Source organism: Girardinichthys multiradiatus, chromosome 20 (genome assembly GCF_021462225.1).
Source record: "Girardinichthys multiradiatus isolate DD_20200921_A chromosome 20, DD_fGirMul_XY1, whole genome shotgun sequence".
Lineage (NCBI taxonomy): Eukaryota > Metazoa > Chordata > Actinopteri > Cyprinodontiformes > Goodeidae > Girardinichthys > Girardinichthys multiradiatus.
Window position 1 is genome coordinate 52,264,753 of NC_061812.1, and position 27,163 is coordinate 52,291,915.

The following is a 27,163-nucleotide window of genomic DNA, read 5'->3' on the forward strand; positions in this document are numbered from 1 at the left end:
AGAACAAGACATTTAAAATATGAAGTCTTTAACTTGAAAAGACGACAAAACATTTGTGAGAAACATAAACAAAGCAAAATGTTAATATTTTTTGTACAGTTTTGGCCTAATTACTGCTCTGAGTGGGTTGTTCTAGAAACTCCATTTAACGATTATTCAATTACTAAATTAGTTGATGATTATTTCAATAATCAATTAATGATGATTAATCTGATTTATTGTTTTAGCCCTACATTAAACTAAGTAAGTTTTAACATCTCAGCCACTAAGGATCTGAGGAGTGCACTAAGGGCACATAGCGTCCATCCAACTGCTGAAATATATTATCAGTATGCATAGTGTGATTGTCTGACACTTTTAACATAACGCCAACCAAATATTGCGTACAAGCAGTCCTTTGCAACTTAAACTGTGATGACGGTTGCAATTTGATAAATGACTCCAGCTCGACTTTAAAGTTTAACAGCCATGAGGCTGCCTGACTGTGACACAACCATCAGAGATGTGACATTTAGACAAAACAGTCTACAGTCAGCCTGTGTTTGGTCAAATCGGACAGCCGAGTGTTTTGACACTGGCAGTTCTAGCGATGATGCTTCCGACAGAGACAATGCAGTGAGAAGGTCTTCTTTTAAAAAGATCACAAGGCCTCCCTGAACCCTGCATTGTTCTGCGTGATTGGCTTGGCCTCACACAGCACCAAAAGATAGGTTGAGGAATACACACACACACAGACAGACACACACATCCATAGACACACTATTATTCTCTATTGTGCTGAGTCTCTGTGGACTCTTGGTTCAATAGGATTCAGAGAACAATGTGCAGAGGATACAGGAGGTCAGAAGGAGAGGGGGAAAAAACCTTTGTCTGCTCTGCTGCTCTTATGGAGACTTTCTATGTATAGCAGAGAACACACACACACACACACACACACACACTCTTACTTCCATCCCCATACACACTTGCGTAATGCTTAATGTATCAAATCTAAAGGTCTACTTCATATATAAAAAAGCTGGACTATAAATACCAAACAACCATAGGTGTGGTATTCCATTTTCTAGATTGAAAAGCTTGTTTCCATAGTGGTATTATAGCTGCTATATATTAAAAAGACCGTGTTATACTCTTCAAGGTTTATCATTTTGGACAATAGAGTAGCTTCGTAGTTAATTTTAATAACTGGGCTCCCACCCCTTTGAGTCAATATAACAAAATACATAAAATGTATGAAAATTTAAAGGCTCAGTGTGTAACATCATCTGCCATCTAGTGGCCAAGGTGGACATACCAACTACTGCATATGTAGCAACAAACTGTATATGCATTGTTTGGGTAAATTATATGTAAAAAAAAATGTAATGAGAGTCTAACTTTTTCTAAAAAGAAGGCTCACTTGCACTGTTCTCTCTGCTGGATTACTCACACCTCTGTTTTTTAGGCTGTTATTATGTTGTTAAAGCCATCTTACATTAGGTCTTACACGGGTTTAAATGTCAAAAGTATAAAATAAAGAACATTTTGTGAAACTTGAAGTCTTGTCACATCTGTAAAGTAAATATGTATTTTATGAAGCTGTCTCTTTTTTATTCACTGTTTAAATCAGGATGAAGGGTGTACATTTTTATGGTGTTAAAACATAGTAAGTTACTTTAGACTTGATGCCACTGTTTTCTTTATTGATATTTAATAATTACCTGACCATCTGAGGTCTAGGAGTCTCAGTGTAGACAGAGCATCTTCATAGCATGAGTATGAGTATTGAATCATCCCATTGCAGTGATACTTGGGTATTACCTGTATAAATTCCTTAGTAGGGTCTTATGGGGGCTGTACAGTGGCACAGTTGGTAGCAATGCTGCTTTGCAGCAAGAAGGTCCAGGATGTAAATGCCAGCCTGGGGTCTTTTAGCCTTTTCTCCCTATCCGTTCATGGGTTCTGTACAGGTTGTCCGACTTCCTCCCATAGTCCAAAAAAAACATGACTGTTAGGTTAATTGATTACACCAAATTGCCCTGAAGTATGAGTGTGTGTGTGTGCACATGGTTGTTTGCCCTGTGTGTCACTGTGTTAACCTGTGATGGACTGGCGACCTGTCCAGGGTATACTCTGCCTCTTGCAAAATGGCCGCTGAAAATAGGCAACAACATGTCCAAACGTTTTGTGGCACCATGACTTAGCTGGACATTACATAAGGTAGGATACCATCTCAAGGCAATTTCTAACTGAAAACTGCATATGTTCAAACAGCATTGAAACACAGTGGAACAGTAGTAAGTAGTAGGTACTTACTAGTAGTAAGATCTTGGGGTACATTAATAAAACACCACAATACTTCTTGTTAACATCTGTCTCACTGCGCTCTTTTTAGCTGCTTCCAGCATGTAACTCAACCTGGTACATTGTTAGTGACTGTTATGATCCTTAGGTATGACAGTAGGACACCTACTAATTCTGTTTGAGACCAATTATGAACTAATCCAGGGAGTACTTTCTTCTTTGGATTGTGGTGACAGAGTTTACATTGACTGACAACACGTGGTTACAAACACACTAAGAAGGTCTGCACCACTGAAGTCAAAAATGTAAATACACTGATCAAACCTGAACTTGATGATTCTAGACTAGGCAGGAATTGTATAGCACACAGTTTGAAATGAATGAAACCTTCATCTATTTGTGAAAACATAAAAAGCACTTTTTGGGGCATTAGTATCACCTTTTAGACAGTAGACAAGCATAGAAACTCCAATATATGGGCTGTTAAAACCTGGATTATATAATAGTAAATCAATTCAAAAAAACACAATTTGTGATTTTGTGAAACCTTTTCTTTATCTATTTAAACAAAAAAGGAAAAGGGGAATTCTTAGTTTTCAAAAAATATTACAAAAATCTTGTTTTGTCTCATAAATGTAATATCATGTATTGTATCATGTCATGCATTGGACGTATCACCACACTCCTAGTTGATATTAATACACCGGTCTGGAAAAGGTCACACGAATGTGGTATTTCTTTCTATTAGGAATTTGTTTCACTGCTTTCTGTTAAATTTCATAGAATTTTATCTGCGTTTGCATCTCTGTAGTCCAATTCATCCATTATCTAAACTTAATTATCCTTGTAGGGTCGCTGGGGGGCTGGTACCCATCTCTAGTAGTCATTGGGCAAGAGGCAGGGTACACCTTGGACATGTTGTTGTTGATCACAGGGCAACACAGAGCCACAGAGGACAGACGACCATGCAGGCAAACACTCATAGCAAAGAGCAACTTAGACCAATTAGCCTACCAGTCATGTTTTTGGACTGTGGGAGGAAGCCGGACTACCTAGAGAAAACCCACATGCATGGGGAGAACATGTATACTCCATGCAGAAAGACCTTCTTCCTGCAAGGCAACAGTAATAACAACTGTGCCACCGTGCAGTCATACTTAATAAAAATTAATTTATTAAGTTATTTCTAATTGAAAAAGGCATTGTATTACTTACCCTGCCAGATAAATGATCAACTGTATGGTTTACCTAAATATTACTTTTCCTTTCAGAAAAAGATGAGTGGAGCCACTGTTATCTACTGGCCTTTAACAGCTAATATTTTACCTCATCTGCTTTTGATGTATAGTAAATGTGTAGTTTAACACTACAGTGGTTAAAATGCAATTTTAAGTAAAAACACCTGCGCAAAAGCAAGTGTCTCAGAGGGCAGTGACTTAGAAGGCAAATGACTGACAGAGACCGGGAAACAGTCACCTTTCCCTCCTCCATGAACCCGTTCACCTGGGAAGGCTAAGCTCTGTGAGATTGGGGAATGTGAGGAAGGACGAGGGGAGGGAGGTGAAGGGTGACATGCCAAACCACTCCTTGAGATTATCTTCTGTGTGTATCCCAAGGTGTATAATGCTCAGTGTTGACAGAAGGAAGGTTTATGTCTGTGCTGCTGTGTGAGGGGGGTCTTGCACATTTTTCATGTCAAAAGTCCATTATTTTCCAGACTCAACTGTTTATAGATCTGTCAGTGCTTTCAACTTGATTTTTAAGTAATACAATTAAAGCTTGTTAATAGAGGCCAGGGCCAAGTATATATGACAAATTAACAGATGGATGCATGCTAAACTGATAAATAGATGGATAGATGATGAATGGGTAGATTTATTGGTGTATGGATTAATCAATGGATGGACTTTTATACAACTGAATAGGGAATAATTACTGGAAATATGTTTGCCCATATTCTGTGTTCTATATCCATAGTTATCAAGAGCTTCAAAATAAAATTACACACATTTCCAGACAACATCGGAACCCTGGTGTGGAGCGATGATAGAGCGGATACTGGAGTTAGACAACAGTCAGATGCTGCTTGGCTGTCATGAGAACAAGACAATAAAGGCAAAGATGTAAGGAGCTTGAAGAATGAAAGAGGAAAAAAAAGAGTGACAGGAGGAAAGGTCAGGGACTCCCAGCTGATGGACTGCTTTGTGTACAGTCAGCCAACCTCAGCCCCCCATAAATAATCGACTTCAGTGCTCAGTAAGACCCCCCGGGTGGCAGAATGCCCACAAGCTTTCACATACCTTCTCCTGCTCACTGAGAACAAGACATCACTTCAGATCTGACCTCAGAGCACTCTGCTATTTCACACCTCGCTTAGTTCAGACCCATTCCCTTCAGCAGACCTAAAGCCCATTTTTAAAGGACACTCCTGACACCTCTGACCTATTGTGCTCCCATGCTTTGTATCTGCATACTGTAAGCCTAGATGACCAGGCCTACACAGCCACTGTCAGTCTTTAACCAAATCAAGCTCAGCTGGCATTGTGTTGCTCAGATAATAACCACAGTGACAGCTTCCATCAGTCAAAACATAAAAAGGTTCTAATTATTTAGGGGGAAATTTCATCCAATCAGAAAAGAGCACTTATCCGCTAATTTGCATTGACAGACAGAACTGACATCATCATCCTCACCATGATGTACATTATTTTCCCACTACCAGATAACTGTAGCATGCCAGGGCGAGAGTTTATTCATGTTTAGGTTTTTCTGAAGTGAGCTGGGAACGGATTTAAAAACATTAATGTCGATAAACACTCACAGTCATTGAGTTTCAGTAGTTTTTAAAAGTTCCAGGTGAGCCTGCAGCAGTGCGATCTTCAGGGTCCACTCAGCAGTCCCGCTGCGCTCTCACCCAGACAGCCAGAAAAAAAAAAACTTCCTTCCCGCTCCTCTTCAACCGGTCACCGCAAGGAGACTCGGGCTGCTCGGTGAGAGTACGGACCTCTGCTCCCGGTCATCCAGAGGGGGACAGCCGCTCCTCGATGCAGTCTGCGGGGTTGGTAAAGAAGCGCAGAGAGGCGGTGTGGCTGCCACCGGTGCGTAAATGTTTTGGAGCGGCTTTCCATCCGCTGCTCTGAGGTTTTCCCAAACAGCTCACCTCCCACTTAAAGGCAGAGGGACTGATTTCCAGGTGGTGGACAGTGGACCCGAACACAAACTCACACCGAACTGTGTGTCAGAGTAGAGGGAGTCAATGATCTGCCTTTCTTGTGATAATTACACACAAATCCACTGGCTATCGATTTTCTAAACATAATCAGAACCACTGGTTTTCTATTAGGACCCAGTTTTATGGAAGTAAATATGTGCCATCAGGATTTGAATAAAAAATGCCTCTGAAATTTGAATGTTGTATATTAGTGCTTACTTTTTCAGTGTTAAAATAAATTCAGAATATATTTTTCACCTAAAAAATAATTCAGCGTCATCATTTGTACATGGTTGCAATTTTCATTTGTTAAAGAAATTCACATTACTATTTCAAAGTGATTAAATTTTCAATATACCTATTTTTTCAGTTTAATTTTTCAGTGTTAAAAAATTCAGCATATAAAAAATTCAACTTTTCAAAATTCAAATACAATAGTTTCAGCGTCGTCAAATTCGCTGTCTCAAATTCAGCGTCTAAAAATTCGCAGTAAAAATGTCAAGATTACTTCAGGTCACAGACATTAGCAATGGATGTCAGATTCCAACACCCAGCCAATCACATGACGCCACCGTCAAATTGAAGAAATACCAGCATCACTGAGGCTGGCGACCATGGAGGCGAACGCAAACCCTACGGTGAGTTTAATGCTTTCATATTTCTGTAGTATATTTTATTTTGCACATGAAGTTTGATACATTATCTTAAAGCTTGATTTAAAACACGGGTTTGGGCCGTTGTTAATCTTACACCATGTAGTGCTGGCATATTACTTGCTATCTCCTAGCAGCCCTCTCCCCGCTGCCCCACATCCAATTTCCTCCGTTTTATTTCAAAAAGAAATACCACTTGCGCCAAGTCTAGAATCTTTAAAGAGAACTGATGGGTGGCGACTTTCTGGGTCGTTTGTAAGTTGTCTTAGGTGATACTGAGACTTAGTCTTAGTAAAGTTGTAATTTTACAGGAGATACTACCGCTAATGTAGGAAGCTAATATAGCTGCTCTGTATGCTTCAAGGAGGCGCTGTGAACACTTCCGACATTTATTATAACCACAACTCCATTCTGTTCAGCTACTGTATTATTCATGTGACTTCATTAATGAATGAATTAATACATTTATTGTCGTTACAACATCATCCAAAATACCAGTTATCTACCAAACTGTAGATTTACTTGTGTTCAACATAGTTGCAACAATTTTAATGGGAGAAGAGCACAGTAGGATTGCCATCTTTTTCGTAAAATACGGGACGCGATTTGTTCCATATTTCTGTATGTCCGACAGTAACGTCTATCACACACATATAAACATTTAGTGTAACAATAATTACGAAAATAAAACACAGGACATGTTAAGGTCAGCTAAATTGTGGCGGGAGCTAGTAAGGACCCCCAGAAGTTGTCACGGTTGCTTAGAGATGGACACTAAGCCCCTTTTGCGCTGCACCGCTGGAGCAAAGATACAGACGTGAGAGAGAAGACGCACATCCCAGGCTGAACAGTGTCAGAGAGGATTAATGCAAGCAATTTTTAAAAAATGTGTTTATTGTTGAGCAGTGAGCTGCTGTATGATTTCAGACAGGATCAGGAGAGGAACACTGCCGACCCATTAGAACCTAAAGAACCAGACATCAGCTTCTGTTCATTCCTCAATCATTTCCTGAAGTTTAGAATGCCTCAGGAGATGCTATGATTGATTCAGTTTCTTATTGTGCTTTTAGCAAACTATAGTGGATTGAGTACTTGCTTAAGATGTTAATTTTAAATTAAACTTGATTGAATAATAGTATGAGCCAAGATAATATAAGTGGCCATTTAAAGAACAAATCATACTAATACAATAACAGTAAATATTTCCCAATTAAAAATTGTTAGGGCTTTCTTTGTGTTTTATTCAGAAAAGTTGATATATTTTAGGAATAATTGTTCAGTGGTCATTTAATGTATTATTTTATTAATGTTATTTACCAGTTGGGATAACCTGACTTCCTATCCAAGAAGAAATAACATGGCAACTAAAAATGCACCAGACACAGACCTGCAGCCCAATGGCAGCTCTAAGGGGTGGCTAAGAGGGGCACTGAAGAAATTATACTAAATGTCTTTTTATTCTTTAAAACTTATGGTGCTGCAGTTTTAGCTGCTCTAGTGAGATAGAATGACACTTTCCATCTGCTAGATCAGGGATCTGCAACCTGTAGTTCTGGACTACTCACTTAATATATCTGTTTTTTGTTTCATCCTTTTGTAAATAACCCCATGAAAAAACATTGACTATTGGCCCCCGTGGTAAATTTGATCTGGAACCAGCCTTCACATACATATTTGCACATAACTTTATTTGTTGCTGTTTGAGAAATTTCAAACATTAAATAAGGTGTTATGATCAGTTACTCAGTACTTGAGTAGACTTTTTATCAAATACTTTCTATCACTCCACCAGCCATCCCACCATATGAAAGAAAGGTGACACAGGCTGTAGCATGCATCCTTCTTTTAATTTCTGAAAGGTGGCAACCCCACAGCACTGTTTTCCTGAGTAAATTTCTTTTTAAGTGATCCTTTTTCAACTGCTACTTTGTCTTTTATATATTTTGTGACTACAGGGTAGTCAGGATGCTATGGTTGAATCTGCAAGGCACTTACTTAATTTACTAACTGAAAGACCACGAAGTGGAGGAAGAAGAGACCTCACCAACCAGAACGCCAGGTTTAATGATAAACTGTTGCCCTAATGCCTACAGAATATGTATATTTTGAATATGTTGATCATAGCACTATACTAATAAATTCTGTTATCCAACAGTTGTAGGGTACCTCAAACTGAACCATCTGTCCAAATGGAAATGAGCAGGTAAATGACAACTTTATTTATTGTAAATTCTCTTTTGAAGCATTTATTATAAAGACCTTTATTTGTTTTCCAAAAATCCACTTGTGTGTCTTGATATGGCATAAAATAATATTACTTTTTGTTGCTCCAACTAATCATCACAATGTAAATCTCTCAGAAAAGATATAACATGTTTGGGACTTGAGTCTTTCTCTCTATCAAAATTGACTTACTATTAAAGTGAAAAAAATACTTCTTGAACTGGGTCATATGAATAATCCTTGTATTTTATTATTTTCTATTATGCAATGTATGTCTAAATTACTCCGTGGTTCTTTGAATCTACTATCTAACTTGTCATAGGTTATGTCTTCAAAGTGATGTTTGAAATGAAATAAACAGTATAATTTGGTTATCTTCAAATTTCTGTACAACAGATCTTTTCCTGGACTTTACAACAGGGGAAGAGGAAGAAAACGACGATTTCCTCCAACAAGCCGAAAAAGATGAAACCTTTAGATGTACTTTTTTATTTACTGCCAAAACATTACGAAAAAACGGCAAAAGAAGATGATCAACGGATACACATGAGAGCGGGATTGGGCCGGAAAACAGCTCACATTGATGAGAGCATAACGCATAACGAGGTAATTCCTCATAATGACACAATTATTTAAACAGTGGACTTGTCTGATAAATCTATTGTCAGCTCTGCTCTCCGTCTTAACAGAACATTGGTTGGGACCGCTGCTTCTCAGAGTTCATGTTGCCTACTAAACTTAGGTGGTACTTCAGCATATCACTTGGCCAGAAACTGATGACGGAAGTGATGAAGATGACGACTGCTCAAAGGAAACCAATTGCTGCATTTCAGGATATCTGAAACAGTTCATTGCAAATGGTAATGTTAACAATGTCTGATTGGAGATTTTCAGCTAACTTTTCAATCAAGCATCCCTGTAGAATTTGTTTCTTAGTTGCTTGCAGTGGTACCTTACAATTCAGTTTTAATCTTAGCTCAAAATTCAAACAGTTGAAGTGCATGCATGTTTGTGTGTTCTCTCTGTGTAGTCTAGCTCTATTCCAACATGTAGCTCCAGAACGGAGTTGGATTTTAATAAAAAGTAAAACTGTCAATATTTCCAGTTTAGTACTTTAGTTTTACTAACATACAGGTCCTTCTCAAAATATTAGCATATTGTGATAAAGTTCATTATTTTCCATAATGTCATGATGAAAATTTAACATTCATATATTTTAGATTCATTGCACACTAACTGAAATATTTCAGGTCTTTTATTGTCTTAATACGGATGATTTTGGCATACAGCTCATGAAAACCCAAAATTCCTATCTCACAAAATTAGCATATCATTAAAAGGGTCTCTAAACGAGCTATGAACCTAATCATCTGAATCAACGAGTTAACTCTAAACACCTGCAAAAGATTCCTGAGGCCTTTAAAACTCCCAGCCTGGTTCATCACTCAAAACCCCAATCATGGGTAAGACTGCCGACCTGACTGCTGTCCAGAAGGTCACTATTGACACCCTCAAGCAAGAGGGTAAGACACAGAAAGACATTTCTGAATGAATAGGCTGTTCCCAGAGTGTTGTATCAAGGCACCTCAGTGGGAAGTCTGTGGGAAGGAAAAAGTGTGGCAGAAAACGCTGCACAACGAGAAGAGGTGACCGGACCCTGAGGAAGATTGTGGAGAAGGGCCGATTCCAGACCTTGGGGGACCTGCGGAAGCAGTGGACTGAGTCTGGAGTAGAAACATCCAGAGCCACCGTGCACAGGGGTGTGCAGGAAATGGGCTACAGGTGCCGCATTCCCCAGGTCAAGCCACTTTTGAACCAGAAACAGTGGCAGAAGCGCCTGACCTGGGCTACAGAGAAGCAGCACTGGACTGTTGCTCAGTGGTCCAAAGTACTTTTTTCAGATGAAAGCAAATTCTGCATGTCATTCGGAAATCAAGGTGCCAGAGTCTGGAGGAAGACTGGGGAGAAGGAAATGCCAAAATGCCAGAAGTCCAGTGTCAAGTACCCACAGTCAGTGATGGTCTGGGGTGCCGTGTCAGCTGCTGGTGTTGGTCCACTGTGTTTTATCAAGGGCAGGGTCAATGCAGCTAGCTATCAGGAGATTTTGGAGCACTTCATGCTTCCATCTGCTGAAAAGCTTTATGGAGATGAAGATTTCATTTTTCAGCATGACCTGGCACCTGCTCACAGTGCCAAAACCACTGGTAAATGGTTTACTGACCATGGTATCACTGTGCTCAATTGGCCTGCCAACTCTCCTGACCTGAACCCCATAGAGAATCTGTGGGATATTGTGAAGAGAACGTTGAGAGACTCAAGACCCAACACTCTGGATGAGCTAAAGGCCGCTATCGAAGCATCCTGGGCCTCCATAAGACCTCAGCAGTGCCACAGGCTGGTTGCCTCCATGCCACGCCGCATTGAAGCAGTCATTTCTGCCAAAGGATTCCCGACCAAGTATTGAGTGCATAACTGTACATGATTATTTGAAGGTTGACGTTTTTTGTATTAAAAACACTTTTCTTTTATTGGTCGGATGAAATATGCTAATTTTGTGAGATATGAATTTTGGGTTTTCATGAGCTGTATGCCAAAATCATCCATATTAAGACAATAAAAGACCTGAAATATTTCAGTTAGTGTGCAATGAATCTAAAATATATGAATGTTAAATTTTCATCATGACATTATGGAAAATAATGAACTTTATCACAATATGCTAATATTTTGAGAAGGACCTATACTAAGTTATCCATATGTTACGGAAGTATGGCAAATTAGATAAATGTGATTGTGGCTTTGTTCTCTTCTAAAGCCACACCACCTGAACTGAAAGACATGATGAAATTCTGGACCGGATGGGAAAATCTGCCGGCAAGTCTGTCTGTGGAGATCGTTCACGGAAACTACCCAACAGCTGCCACATGCTACGAAATGTTAAGAATTCCTTCTCACTACAGAAATTACAAATCTTTCAATGATGACTTTTTAGCATGCATTTCCTGTACGCAGCTTTGGCTTGCTTTGAATGATCAACCTGTTCAAAAATAAAAAATCTACATTTAAGCTGTAGCAATTCTTTGTTAAAATGAAACAGTTTTGTTGAAATGTAGAATCAATTCAATTTTCTGATTTGTCAGATCACAAGTTCGATACATATGATTATATGTAATCATATGTATTACTTGTTAGAGTAACAACATTGTTGTGTTACTCTAGTTCCTCTAGTTTTGTCAAATTCAAAACTAGAGGAACTAAAGTAACACCATGTTCAGAGTAGATATTTCATTTCTCTGAGTCAGTACTGTTTGTACTGAAATTGTTTTTTATGCAAACGTTTATTGAATGTAGTTAGATGAGTTCATATATGCTTGAAGTACTGTATTTTCTGCACTATAAGGCGCACTTAAAAACCTTTAATGTTCTCAAAAAATGACAGTGCGCCTTGTAATCCGGAGCGCCTTATATATGGATCAATTGGTTAATTGGTTGATCCATACTGGTTGTACACGGCGCTCTGTCAAAATGTTTCAGTACGACTGGTAAACTACAAAGCCGCACCGCTTGCAGCATTACGGCTACCGTAGTCAGGGGCGTCACCGAAGTAATAGCGGTAAACTCCTGTACTGAGCTTACTCCTAGTCCAACACCACTTGTGTGTGTATAACGACCCCAAAATGGCACCTTTCAAGAGACACGCTTACGATGCTGAGTTCAAACTCAAGGCTGTCAGCTACGCAGTCGAACATGGGAATAGAGCAGCAGCGAGAGAATTCAACAGTTAACGCTACTATATTGTGAATGTACTAACGTTTGATTTAGTGCATCAAACTGTTTCTTTTACATGTTTACTGAATCAGGGAAAAGTTCCCTTTCACGTTTTAACTAACGTTTAATTTCAACTTCAACTTCATAGACTCCAATGCATTCCTAACGTGCGGTTGACTCTATTCAATAGATTTCTATGTAGAGGAGACCTTACCATGAGAGTGAATGGAGTTATCAGAACGCTGGTTTGTAGTGTATTAATAAAGTTTGACTGACTGACTTATCTGACTGACTTTGTTGACATTCTCTTTAGCTCCATCTAGTGGATGCATAACGCAACCCCAGTCAAACGTTTGACTGCAGTAGCTTCTATTCTATGCGCCTTATAATCCCTATATATGAAAAAAGTTCTAAAATAGTCCATTCATTGAAGGTGCGCCTTATAATCCGGTGCGCCTTATAGTGCGGAAAATACGGTATTAGAAAATAAATTACAAAAGACAAACTAAACTTTTTCTGATTCTTATAATGCAAGAAATTTAAAGTCCTACAACAATGTACTAATGTACCTACTAGATTCCTTTTGAGTAAAGAAAAAAAACAATCAAATTACAAACATGTCTACCATAAAAGCACTAAAATTCACCTTTGTGGTAACATGATCAGCATTTTGCTCCTTTTCTCAGCATTTTGCTCAAATTGTTTTTCCCTGTGTGATAGCAATACGGTTCCGTAAACTGGACAACTTTCACATAGTAAAACACTGCTCGCAAAATTGAACAGCAGCAATATAAATGTCACATCCAGAAGACAGTGATGTGGCTTTTGGGTTTACTGTATTTCTTAAGACTGCCATTTGTTCGTCAGTCGGTTGCAAATTAGAGTTTGGTACTGTGACATTTGACTCTTCGGGAAGAGGAAGCCCGCTGTCCTCCCATTCAATTTCGGGAATCTGTACACCCTGGAAAACACAAAGAAGGGATCAAGAGAACTCAAAATTTACTTAGTTAGATATTATAGATTACTATTTTTAAAATTAAGTGAATGATAGTATACATGCTACACATTAAATTGTCCAATTAAAATGTACCTCTGTCAAGGCACCGTGGGGTTCAGGAATTGGATGATGTGTACGACCAAGTGCTCCAAACGGTCAAGGAGTCTATCAAAGATATGATCCAGCAAAAGTTCCTTGAAAAGAGAAAAAAGAAAAAAACATGTCAAAAAAATTGTCAGTAAAATAAAAAAAGTATTTTGAAATCAGTAGGTCAGTATTGAGAAATCACAGTAATATAAATTAAATTGTAATATTTAATCTAAAATAAGTTAACAGATGTACTTACAAGCATACATTTCTTCAAAATGAGTTAAAATCAACTAAAAAAACAAAGAGGGTTGTTTATAGTGTTGCTAGGTAACAGAACGACGTTTTGTACCGTGAAGTAAAAAGAATGTAAATTAATATTATCAACACTTGTCAGATAAGAGAAGCAGTATTTTGGATGATGATGTAACAACAATAAATGTATTAATTCATTCATTAATGAAGTCACATGAATAATACAGTAGCTGAACAGAATGGAGTTGTGGTTATAATTAATGTCGGAAGTGTTCACAGCGCCTCCTTGAAGCATTTAGGATCTAGTGGTAGAAGACGCAAGTAGTCGAGGGTACTTAGTTGGATCGGCCTGGTTTTGTTTGGATTAAACAATCAAAAGAAACGATAAAATGTGGATATGTTTTGTAGCGTCTTTAACTGCCACAGTCATTCTCATGGCCGTAAAGGATAGAGAATCCCAAATAGATTACGTTTTTTCAACGTGGAAGAAAAATGATGGAGCTCAGCTGTCAGAGCTGGGTGGCCGCTGTTAGTGAAGGTGATGTTAGGTCGCCTAACATTACACGACACATCTTGGTGTGTTCTCTGCATTTCCACTCAAGTAATTTTCATGTAATAATATTTAAATCTTTTTCTCTTAGCTAAAAAGCAGTACATAAGCTGCTAAGCTTCATATGTCTAAGCGTGTCTTTGCTATCTGTTGGGAAGCTGGTCTACGAATTTCATGTTTCCGACCCTGACTGGGTTTGTCATTGTTTACATGAGTCATCAGAAACAACACTTGACATAACTGTTTAGCATTGCACTGTTACCAAACGTGTAGTGGGCTAAGAACCGTTGCTTATCTGCACGTAACTTGGTGATAACAGGGTTGAGGAGATTTACTCTGTAAATCTGAACATCCTGCACCCATCCGTTAATAAACTACAGATGAGCTTCCAGGGATTTGTAATTTTAGAATTGCTCGTGTGTGTAGGAACTCACTCCATACACAATATAACCAAAAACGTCTGGCACCGTTACTTCTGGAAGCTCATTTAAGTCGCTGCTCCTCTCACTGTGTTCGTACGGGTCGAGCCCGTTCACTGACTGGGTTCTTTCAAGGTATCGCTGTCTCGATACGCTGTTTGACTTGTTTCTGTAAGGAATCCGTGACTTGCTCCGCTCACTATCCACTATTTTTACTGGTAGCTTCTGTTAGCAACACCGGTGTTTCTACCGGCAATATGGCGGCGACAATCCCAGAGTGCAAATGCAGCATGACGTCCATTCCTAAGCCCCATACAAAGCAGCTATATTAGCTTCCTACATTAGCGGTAGTATCTCCTGTAAAATTACAACTTTACTAAGACTAAGTCTCAGTATCACCTAAGACAACTTACAAACGACCCAGAAAGTCGCCACCCATCAGTTCTCTTTAAAGATTCTAGACTTGGCGCAAGTGGTATTTCTTTTTGAAATAAAACGGAGGAAATTGGATGTGGGGCAGCGGGGAGAGGGCTGCTAGGAGATAGCAAGTAATATGCCAGCACTACATGGTGTAAGATTAACAACGGCCCAAACCCGTGTTTTAAATCAAGCTTTAAGATAATGTATCAAACTTCATGTGCAAAATAAAATATACTACAGAAATATGAAAGCATTAAACTCACCGTAGGGTTTGCGTTCGCCTCCATGGTCGCCAGCCTCAGTGATGCTGGTATTTCTTCAATTTGACGGTGGCGTCATGTGATTGGCTGGGTGTTGGAATCTGACATCCATTGCTAATGTCTGTGACCTGAAGTAATCTTGACATTTTTACTGCGAATCTTTAGACGCTGAATTTGAGACAGCGAATTTGATGACGCTGAAACTATTGTATTTGAATTTTGAAAAGTTGAATTTTTTATATGCTGAATTTTTTAACACTGAAAAATTAAACTGAAAAAATAGGTATATTGAAAATTTGATCACTTTGAAATAGTAATGTGAATTTTTTTAACAAATGAAAATTGCAACCATGTACAAATGATGACGCTGAATTATTTTTTAGGTTAAAAATATATTCTGAATTTATTTTAACACTGAAAAAGTAAGCACTAATATACAACATTCAAATTTCAGAGGCATTTTTTATTCAAATCCTAATGCCACATATTTACTTCCATACAGTTTGGTTTCAAACGTGCCTGAAGATTATCCAACAACATAATTTCTGCATTGGACGTCTGATGAGTTCATAAAAAAACGATGTTTTAACAGTTTTACTTATTATTTTAGATATATGTTAGTGTGATTAATGTCAGGCAACTTAGACTAATTAACCTAACAGTCAAGTCTTTGGACTGATTGGATCCTCAGTCCAAAACAAATTTTCCCAGTCACAAAACCATACCGGGGCACAGCCCGCCCCCTCCAGAAAAGTCAAGCAATTCTAAGAGTACCTTTCTGGAGTCACAGAGGGCCGCCATATATCCAACCATTGCCGGAAGTTTCAATCGGAAGTTAATTAAATAGTTGCAGCAAACGAAAACAAAAAATCTCTCTCTCTCGTGAAATTCCTGCTGAAATATGTGTTATGGTTGTCCTGTGGTGGGTGGTTTGTAGCATTTATAGCCTCCGGTAGGCTATAAATGTGACAGGAAACCGGAACTTCCCCCACAGTCTAACTTCCTGCTGTGGTAAGTCATGCAGTCCGGTTCTCTTCAAGAAAAGTATTGTAAAGTATACTAAAAAGTTAACGTGAGATTTATTGTAATATATACAGTTATGTAGCAACACTGGAAAAGTTTCCCCATAGTATTTTTATTTTGTATGTGTTGCTCACGGTATACTAAATTCAGTTTTACTTTTCATATAGATATCCATGCCAGAAGAGGAGCTAACCACATCATGTTTGTGCTCTTAACCACTTATTTGCAGGTAATTATGTCACACTAAATGTTCAGAGTTAAGTCAAGGATGTTGCCAAGTTCGTATATGGTACTCTGCACAATGATGGTTCGTCGCCATTTTATGACGAGACAACGTATTTCCTGTATACCACCAGAGAGTGCTGTAGAGCATTTTAATATTTCATTTTGACTGCTGTCTGTATTTGTTTTTCTAATTCCTTATTTCATATTTAAAAACTATAAAAAGAATGTAACAGGTTAAAATAGAGTTAAAAACAGATTGTATTAAATTCATTGTAAAACCATAATGTAAAATCCTCTATACGATCACATGTTAAAATCATTGTAAGAATGATCTGGAAATTCTACACAGTCGTTTAACTTCCTGCTGTGATATTCATGCCAGTAGAGGAGCTAACAAAGTAGAGCAGCCACACAAAACGGTTGTTTCAAGTTCTACGGCCTCACAAACTGTAGTGAGCACTGTAAGTCAGTCCAGTTGTGTGTCTGATGTACCCTAGATCCATGTTGTCATGCAGAGAAAGGTCAAAGAACCTCCATGTTTTGCAGGTAATAGTTCAGACTCAATTACAGTACATTTACTGGGAAGATCAGATGAGAATGTTCATTAAGAAAAATGATGTGAGGACTGAAAAACAGGCTGAGGAAATCCTTATGCATTTGAGGGGAAAGGGTAAGGATGTAGTTAGGTTTAGTATTAGAAATAGCCACACTGACATTATTGCTCACCCTGATATGACTTATGGTCTCCTTAGGAAACACTTCAGCTAAGTACTAAGTACTCTGCTGTCCCCTTAGCTGACTGTTACTCGACTTAGCCCAAAGACCAGGAAGACCCCTATGACTACTGGCTGAGACTGAACAGAGCAGCTGACCTCGCCTCTGACTGCCTGAGAGAGCAGGGCGAAATATTTGAAAACCCTGAGATGGAGGTGACTTGTATGTTTATTAGAAATTGTCCCTGTAAAGACCTGGCTCTCAGTTTCAGATCCAAAACTATCGACAGGTGGTCGGCGTGTGAAGTCTTGGAGGTGCTGAATGAGTACCATGCTGGGGAGGGCTGCAAAGAAACTTCCGCAGTGCAACCTGAGAAGACGGTGGACATTACTGTGCACAAAGCAGATGTGAGCTATGCCCCGGTCCCTACTCATAGCAGTCGGGAGCCCCCCCAGGCACATAGTCCACAGTATGTCACCCTGGCAGAGGTGATGTCTATGTTAGAGAAGGTTCTGCTGCGATTTGGCAATTTGCCGAGCTCCACCCAGGCGACCTGTAGACAGTACAGACAAAATCGACGGTTTCACTGGTAAAACACGCATTATTTGCAGAGACGACGACCATAGTGCTTTGTCGCATTGCCGAGAAAATAGGCTTTGTTTCAAGTGCCATGCTCCAGGCCATTCACGCAACGACTGTTCAACTAAAAGGGTTGCCCCAGAATATCAGGAAAACTGACTGGTCTGCACACAGGGGAGGATGGTGCAGACTAACCCAATAAGCCTCCCACTAGTAATGGGACACCAGACATGCAGGATAATGCGTCCCTCTATGAGTTCTACAGTAATACATTAACCCCATCCAAGGGACTGATATTTCAGGGATACCAAAGAATAGCAGAAACTAACAGCCTGTTTTATATGCCTGTGTCTTTACAGAATGGCCCCACTCTCAAAGAACTGTTAGACAGTGGTTGAGTCCCTTTTACAACAGTACCCTGATATGACACGTAACACGGCTGATGTCATTATAGGCTGCGGTGGACAATGCGTTTTACCCAAAGACATGTATGACCTTGATGTCATGGTTTGTAGCTGCAGGAGGATCCTTCCAACAATGGTTGTTCCAGGCCAGACAGAACAGATGATCCTTGGCTGCAATGCCATCAAGCACATTCTAACCCAACTAAAGAGCACCGACAGCTACTGGAGACTAGTCTCCTCACCCAACAGAGGCCAAACGGCTGACCACTGCCAATTCCTGTAACTGCTTTCAAACACTGAGCCATAGAGGGGTGATTGTATTCCAGATAAAGTAGGGACAGTAAAAGTCAAGAGTTGTGTGACCCTGGAATCACAGAGTGAGCACCTTGTCTGGGGCAAATTACCTGAGTCAGCAGTGATGTCAGGAGGCAGTACAGTGGTTGTTGAGCCAACACGTTCTACAGTAGGGCCGAAACAGATCCTTGTTTGGCGAGTTGTCACTCCTCCTTGGGGAGATCTATGGGTGCCTGTTAGGATCATCAATCCTACAGACAGAGTTGTGGTACTGAGAAGGAATATCAAGATAGCGGATGTGTCTCCTTGTATTGCTATTGAGGACACGCCAGACGCTGACAAGGTCGAGTGTAACGTGCAGTTTGTATAGAGCGAAGTTGTGCAGTCAAGGTCAGAGGAAGACATGATTCGTACACTGGAGGCTCTGGGTCTGCAAGACATTGACCTGAAGTCATGTGAAGTGTCTTTGCAGCGGAGAGACAAGCTCCTTGACATCATTGTGCAGTACGAGTCAATCTTCTCCCGACACAAGATGGACTGTGGAGAAGCTAAAGGGTTTGTTCATCGTATCCACCTTGTTGACAGCAAGCTGTTCGTACAGACGCATACTACCGAGCCAGTATGAGAAACTTAGAATGACTCTGAATAAGATGGAAGAAGGAGGCATTATCCAGAAGTCAAATGGCAAGTATGCATCTGCAGTCGTCCTGGTATAGAAATCGAATGGAGACCTCAGAATCTTCACTGACTTTAGATTGCTTAACACGAGAACTGTGAAGGGTGCTTACCCAGTCCCGTATCAGGCTGATGCTCTGGCCCGCTTGGTGGTAACGTGTACTTCTCCACGATGGACCTGACATTGGGCTTTTATAATGTCCCCTTGGACCCTGACGACAAGAAATATACAGCGTTCTCGTCACACTTCATAAATGTAATCTCCTCCCTCAAAGTCTGTGCAACAACCCAACTATGTTCATGAGGATGATGATGATGATGTTGTCTATGTTTGGTGACGAGAATTTCACAAGCCTGTTGTGCTACCTTGATGATATGATGGTTTTTGCACCTACAGAGGAAATTGCACTCTGTCGCCTACAGATCGTTTTCTCTTGCCTCAATGAACACAATCTTAAGCTCACACCCAAGAAGTGCTTCTTCCTTAGACGGACTGTGAAATTTCTTGGCCATGTCATCAGTGCTGATGTACAGACAGACCCTGAGAAAGTGAGAACCATAAACGACGTCCAAGTCACTGACCTTATGGAGTCTGATGGGAAAACGCATTGCCCTGGGAAAATCAGATCATATCTAGGCATGGTAATGTACTACCAAAGTTTCATTGAGGCATGTTCTGCAAAGGTGAAACCGCCATTCAAGCTCACGCCTTGTCTGGTTGCTCAACACAAGCAAAGAGGGGTCACAACTCTGTCAAGAAGGGAGGTCAAGTGAGGCTGACACCTACTTTCTCTTGCTCTCGGTGGAAGACATGCATTTTCTCTCCCTCCCTGCGAGGCTTTTGCTTTTGTCTGTATTTTTCTCAGAGCCTCGCTTTGCATATCCTCCAAACTTGTAAATTATGGATTTGGTCAGCTGGACTCTCAACGTAATTGGTCACATTTTTTTTTTCCTACGGGAAGACAGGGTAAAGGAGACCCTCTTGTCCAGGCGGGACGTTCTTCTCTGGAAACACAATGGATTCTTGGCAGCAGTGGAAGATTGTGTACCTGACTACAATGTCGGTCGAGGACGTAGAAAATGTGTACATATTTGGACTTTTGATAACAGGATTTCTGCTTTTTGGAGTTGGTGGTTACCTGGCTTATCGAGTGATTCACAAAACGTGGGCGACTGTTCAAAGCGTTCCAAAGCTGCCTGTGATGTTAGATGGAGTCTGTAGAGCGATCAACACTCAGACTGAAATGTTAAGAGAGAAGAATCGCAAGCTGGACACGATTCTTGAACAGAATCGCAGCCTGGCAGCGGTTGGACTCAGAGGTTAAAGGATATAATCTTGGAGAAGTTGTACGCTCCAGATCTGCAGAAAATACCAGAAATTTGGCTATTTGGATTCACAATTGAGACATACCAGTGAAACTCTTAAGGTGGTTGGAAATTCACAACTGCCTGAACTACAACATTTATTGTTTTTCTAAATCTGGTGCCCCAACGTGGCCTTGGCAACTTCTGCTAACTGGCTATCGCCAAAATATCTCCTGGAAGTTATATAAACACGACGCTCTTCCCCAGCACTCCCCTACCAGCTGTGTGCTGATAGGACAATGCAGCCGATTGATAAAACTTCCACCTCTTTTCTCAAGGACAATGATGCTTCTATCAGTGTTGACAGTCTAATTCTTGCAAAAACACTCAGACTTACATTCGCACCCTCAAGATTTCACCGTACCCTTGCTGAATCTTTACTTATGTGTGTGTTGCTTACCCCTGCTGAGGTTTTTTGTACAATTTCCGACTCTATTCTGCTAAGAATAGAGTCTGAAATATGATTTTTTTCCCCCCTCCTATCTTACTTTACCTAAATGTGTGATTTCATTACTTTTCATAGATTTTACCAGCGAAAACCAAACATTATTAGTAACTTGCACTTTAGCTGCTCTTTAGCTGCTATTAGATTACTTAGTTCAACTTCAGCCCCAGTAAAAGCAATATATTAGCACCTGAAAATGTGGATTAGAGCTGTTTTCTACCAGTGACTCAGCTTCACTAGTTAGAATTCAATGGAATGATGAGACTTCTTAGCACAAGATGCTTTCCCCTACATAGAGGACTTAATGATATAATTACCTCTTTAGAAAGATTGGTTTAGAACCAGCTCTTACCAGTAAAACCCAAAGGATTATTAATGTTATCTGTATCATTGTAATATTAACCAGAGATTTTTGGATGTCTCAGAAGGATTCATAGATTTTTAGATTTCTTAGCATTTAATTTGTTTTTCTGTGTTCTTTGTGACTGTATTGTAATTGTATGTACAGCGCTTTGAGTGTCTCGTTACTGAAAACGCTATATAAATAAACTTACCTTACCTTACTAATTGGACAGACACTTGCCAGACCGCTTTTGAGACACTGAAACATGACCTCATGACAAGAGTTACTCTAGCCCACCCGGATTTCAAGGCCCCGTTCATTCTGGCTGCATCCTTTGATGGCATCGGAGCTGTCCTATCACAGCTGCCTCCTGGTGGAAAAGTAGCCAGGCCCGTTGCCTTTGCGAGTAGAATCCTTTCATGCTCCCAGCTGAACTACCCTGCAAACCGTCTTGAATTTCTCGCATTGAAATGGCCAGTGTGTGACAAATTCAGCCATTGGTTAAAGGGTAGACACTTCACCATATGGACTGACAATAACCCCTTGACGTACATTTTGACCAAACCCAGACTTGATACAGTACAGGCCAAAAGTTTGGACACACGTTCTCATTCAAAGAGTTGTCTTTATTTTCATGACTATGAATATTGTAGCTTCACACTGAAGGCATCAAAACTATGAATTAACACATGTGGAATTATATACTGAACAAAAAAGTGTGAAACAACTGAAAATATGTCTTATATTCTAGGTTCTTCAAAGTAGCCACCTTTTGCTTTGATTACAGCTCCGCACACTCTTGGCATTCTGTTGATGAGCTTCAAGAGGTAGTCACCTGAAATGGTTTTCACTTCACAAGTGTGCCCTATCAGGTTTAATAAGTGGGATTTCAAGCCTTATAAATGGGGATCGGACCATCAGTTGTGTTGTGCAGGAGGTGGATACAGTACACAGCTGATAGTCCTACTGAATAGACTGTTAGAATTTGTATTATGGCAAGAAAAAAGCAGCTAAGTAAAGAAAAACGAGTGGCCATCATTACTTTAAGAAATGAAGGTCAGTCAGTCCGAACAATTGGGAAAACTTTGAAAGTGTCCCCAAGTGCAGTCGCAAAAACCATCAAGCGCTACAAAGAAACTGGCTCACATGAGGACCGTCCCAGGAAAGGAGGACCAAGAGTCACCTCTGCTGCAGACGATAAGTTCATCCGAGTCACCAGCTTCAGAAATCGCAGGTTAACAGCAGCTCAGATTAGAGAACAGGTCAATGCCACACAGAGTTCTAGCAGCAGACACATCTCTAGAACAACTGTTAAGAGGAGACTGTGTGAATCAGGCCTTCATGGTAAAATAGCTGCTAGGAAACCACTGCTGAGGACAGGCAACAAGCAGAAGAGACTTGTTTGGGCTAAAGAATACAAGGAATGGACATTAGACCAGTGGAAATCTGTGCTTTGGTCTGATGAGTCCAAGTTTGAGATCTTTGGTTCCAACCACCGTGTCTTTGTGCGGCGCAGAAGAGGTGAACGGATGGACTTTACATGCCTGGTTCCCACCATGAAGCATGGAGGAGGAGGTGTGATGGTGTGGGGGTGCTTTGCTGGTGACACTGTTGGGGATTTATTCAAAATTGAAGGCATACTGAACCAGCTACCACAGCATCTTGCAGCGGCATGCTATTCCATCCGGTTTGCGTTTAGTTGGACCATCATTTATTTTTCAACAGGACAATGACCCCAAACACACCTCCAGGCTGTGTAAGGGCTATTTGACCAAGAAGGAGAGTGATGGGGTGCTGCTCCAGATGATCTGGCCTCCACAGTCACCGGACCTGAACCCAATCGAGATGGTTTGGGGTGAGCTGGACCGCAGAGTGAAGCCAAAAGGGCCAACAAGTGCTAAGCATCTCTGGGAACCCCTTCAAGACTGTTGGAAAACCATTTCAGGTGACTACCTCTTGAAGCTCATCAACAGAATACCAAGAGTGTGTGGAGCAGTAGTCAAAGCAAAAGGTGGCTACTTTGAAGAACCTAGAATATAAGACATATTTTCAGTTGTTTCACACTTTTTTGTTCAGTATATAATTCCACATGTGTTAATTCATAGTTTTGATGCCTTCAGTGTGAAGCTACAATATTCATAGTCATGAAAATAAAGACAACTCTTTGAATGAGAAGGTGTGTCCATACATTTGGTCTGTACTGTACGTGTGAACAGCGGTGGGTGGCGAAGCTCACTGCATATAACTTTGACCTAAAATACATCCCCGGCCCAAAGAACATCGTTTCCGATGCCCTGAGCCGTGAACCCTTCGTCCAGTCATGTGTGGGTCATCGCCTTGTGAATGAGCCGTATACTTCACTGTTGGACCAGGTCAACGGCTTGAACGACAGACTTGTGCAAGATGTCTTTAGCGTGTCCAACAACTGTCAGGCGGTCGTGGACGATGGTGGTGAGACACCGAATTAGCCAGTTCGAGACACAGTTCCACCGTGCACAAGGGGCTCAGTTGCAGCGGAGGAAGTTGCTGCCATCCTCAATGCTTAATCCAGCAGCGGAGTGAGCCAAGTGATGGGAACCGGTGCTGGGCCCAATCTTCTGGCGGATGTAAACCAGTCCTTTGCACTCCCACAGAGCCAGCTTGTCAGTTGGCAGGAGGCTGATGACCTGAGATGTCTATATGTGTTGCAATAAACATTCACAAAGACACACAAAAAATTACGTACTTAGCATATGCTAAGCTAATACTAAACTGATGTTTGGCACGACCATTGAGTCGAACGAAGAAACAGTCTTCATGAGACGATAATATTTATTTGATGTAATATTTGTTTATGAAATATCTTTGAGACTATTCCACACTCATTAAGTGCTAATTAAAATACAATTTTTTCTTTCAAAGAAAACATGCAAGAAGGGGAAGATTAGACGGCAGGTTGTACCAGTACAATGTGCTTATTTGTAGCTGACTACTCCGCTGTGAGGTGTTCACTGTGTTCAACAGAGAGACAGCCTGGGAAAAAAAAAACTGTTTCTGTGGCGGCCCGTTTTTGTCATTCGTGCTCTGTTGTGCCGACCTGAAGGTAAAAGTCTAAAGTTTGTGTTCAGGATGTATGGGGTCAACAGAAATGTTAGCTGGCCTTTTTCTGACCCTAGGCTTGTTCAAGTCCTGGATGGATGGTCAGCCCTGATGATCCTTTCTGCAGACCTAATTGTTCTTTGCAGCTTGGACCTGTCCTATTTTGTGGACCACACTGTGGTTTAACAAACATACAATGGACAGACTGAATAATGGCAGTATAGAAGATGAACAGAAGCTCCTGAAGAAGGTTGTACATCCTGAGTTGCCTCAGGAAGTACAGTCTCTGCTTGGCCTTTTTTTTTAGCAGTGTCTGTGTGTGAGGACCATCTCAAGTGTCTAGAAAGGTTGGTTCCTAGGAACCGAAGGTGATCCACGGTCGACACAGTGTTGCTGAGGATGGTGAGTGAAGGGAATGGGGGGGGTTCAGCCTCACCTGCTGCTGCTGGTCACTCAGGAAGCTAACCCACTGACAGGTTTAAGCTGCTTCTGAGAGAGCTTCTGATGGAGGATGTCTGGGTTGATAGTGTTGAAGGTCAAGCAAAAGTCTACATAAGGATCCTGGCGTACACCCCTTGGTAGTCGAGGTGTTGCAGGATGAAGTGTACACCCAAGTTGATTGCAAACTCTGCCAACCTGTTTGCCTGGTAGACAAACTGCAGGAGGTCCAGCAGGTGGCCTGTGATGTCTTTCAGATGTTTCAGCACCAGACGTTCAAGGGATTTCATCACCACAGACGTCGGCACAACAGGCCTGTAGTTATTTAATCTTGTGATGGTGCTTTTCTTGGGGACCGGGATGATGTTGGAGCGTTTAAAGCGGGGGGGAACCTCACACAGTTTCAGAGACTTGTTAAAGATATGAGTCAGGATGAGGTAAGTTGATCAGTGCAGGTTTTCAGATAGAGAGGGGAGACACCATCAGGATCTGGAGTTTTCTTCCCACTCAGATGCTGAAAGACTCAACATTTTCCTCTTTGATCTCTAGCGCAGACAGGGGGGCAGAGGAGGGAATTGAAGAGTTCTTTGTGGGGGATGCAGGTAGACCCAAAGGGGTGGAAGTGAGGTGTGGATAGCTGGCAGTCAGACCTACTGTTCAACAGACAGAAGTTGTGATGCATTTCAAAAGCCTAGGTGTTTGTGATGTAAAAACAGAGACTATGATAATTGTTTCAAAACTATTTAAACATATAATGTTACCTTTATTCTATGAAACTGAGGTGAAAACAAACACATTCATTAGAGGAAAAACAGATTAAAACAAAATGCTGCAATAAACTTGTTCTTTAAATGTGCACACCCTTAAACTAATACACCATTGAAGCACTTCCTAATTCAATATCACTATTCAGTTTGCTTGAGTTCACACCTATCATCTGAATTTCAAACTGAAATACAGTTTTACTGTCCTGGCAGGATTTTTTGGACATTTGCTCATTTGCCTGCTTTACCTAAAGGCATAGTTGGCAAAAAGGTTACAAATGAGCGAAAAAAATGTCATTATTCAAATGTATCAGATGGGAGAAGAGTACTTAAAAAAAACTTACAGCTGTTTTTATACAAGATGGCACAATGAAGGCAGTCTTTGATCCTTGGATAAAATATGGGACAACCTGGACATTACGTTTCTCCAAACTCGTTGAAAAGACGAGACTGAAACTGGTCATGGAGGCTTTTGACGAGGCCAACAGCAACACTGAGTGGGTGGGTTTTAAGTGCAAAAAAAATCTCCTGTATAATACGTATGTCTGAACAAAGGATATGGTTGCAAATTATTATTATTCCATACATTTTATGAAATGCACCAGTAACACTGGCAGCAAAATACCCCCAAAGCATGACGCAACCACCACCATGCTTTACAGTTCAGTGTTCTTAGATTTCAAAGCTTTATCATGACTCCTTGAAACATAGTTGTTGTAATTGTGGCTTATCATAGGTCAATATGGGACCATAAAACCTTACTCCAGATGTGATTTTGATTGTCCATGCAGGCAGCTACCAACTTCTATTTGAGGAGGCATGGTGGTTGAGCGTTGGTGAAGCGTGTGACCCGTGTATGGATGCTACAGTCCTCGACACAGCCATTATGGGTTTCAGCCCTGGCCCATTGACCTTTGCTGTGTGTCTCCCCCCCTCTTGTCAGTCAACTTTCAAAAATAAAGGCCACTAGTGCCACAAAATTACGAGAAAACTAAATTCTAGTTGAGCTTGAAGGTGCCGACTTCAGAGGCAGGTGCTTGTTTCTTGGTCAGCACACTCTCTTCCAGCTTTTGATAGGGTTGAGAGTTCTGAGACACCCCACACATGATGATAAAAAAATTGTAGACATAACAAGTTCGGTCCTACAGTGTGTTGTGTACATGGCAAGCACAACACATTGCACACAGACAGATTTCACTTACAAACACTCATACAGAAAATGTTGCAAACTCTCAAGATTGAATGTGAGTTCAGAGTAATTCCCCTGTGTTTTGGTCAACTCGCTTTCTGAGCGAGTAGGCTTTGTGAAATTAAAATACAGCCTAGAACTTAGAACTTTTAGCACCACTTACTAGAAGATTTATGTGATTAGATGTTAATATTTGAGCCTGACGATGTGGATCCTGTGTGGATAAAAAACATTCACAATCACTTCAAACTTGTGTGCCTGATTCTTGTTCTAAGGATTTATTGAAGTTGCATTTTGAATAATCATTCCACAATAGCAATAGAACCGTTTATATTAATCACTAAAATCCTTAAATTAACATGACATTGATGTTACGTGATGAAAGTTAAACAGGAAAGTATGTAGATGATAAGACAATGTGATAAGCATATTAGGTTAAGGAGGGAATTTTCTACTTGAAGAAGCTAAAGATTGCTTTTAAGTTTGCAGCAGTCATTCATA

At 40.5% G+C, this 27,163-nt stretch overlaps 1 protein-coding gene and 3 long non-coding RNA genes across 7 annotated transcripts in view; 2 read left to right on the plus strand and 2 right to left on the minus strand.

Annotated features, from left to right (window-relative positions):
* The window catches only part of LOC124857512 (transcription factor SOX-13-like), a 50,548-nt gene extending 45,172 nt beyond the window's left edge, over positions 1–5,376 (minus strand). For all 4 annotated transcript variants that reach the window (XM_047348797.1, XM_047348796.1, XM_047348798.1 and 1 more), the window contains exon 1: positions 5,105–5,376. The gene's annotated coding sequence lies outside the window, so the exon portion shown is untranslated. The remainder of the gene's footprint in view (positions 1–5,104) is intronic.
* A 1,517-nt stretch (positions 5,377–6,893) lies between these two features.
* Positions 6,894–11,436, plus strand: LOC124857192. The gene is made up of 5 exons (XR_007035531.1): positions 6,894–8,206; positions 8,303–8,350; positions 8,767–8,976; positions 9,060–9,230; positions 11,186–11,436. It is a non-coding gene; the product is annotated as an uncharacterized LOC124857192 (long non-coding RNA).
* On the minus strand, positions 8,844–15,264 carry LOC124857191. The gene is made up of 4 exons (XR_007035530.1): positions 15,130–15,264; positions 13,229–13,329; positions 12,785–13,099; positions 8,844–9,208 (listed from the first exon to the last, which is right to left on the minus strand). It is a non-coding gene; the product is annotated as an uncharacterized LOC124857191 (long non-coding RNA).
* LOC124857193 lies at positions 14,479–26,663 on the plus strand. The gene is made up of 3 exons (XR_007035532.1): positions 14,479–14,581; positions 16,317–16,378; positions 26,265–26,663. It is a non-coding gene; the product is annotated as an uncharacterized LOC124857193 (long non-coding RNA).
* Positions 26,664–27,163: the final 500 nt, after the last annotated feature.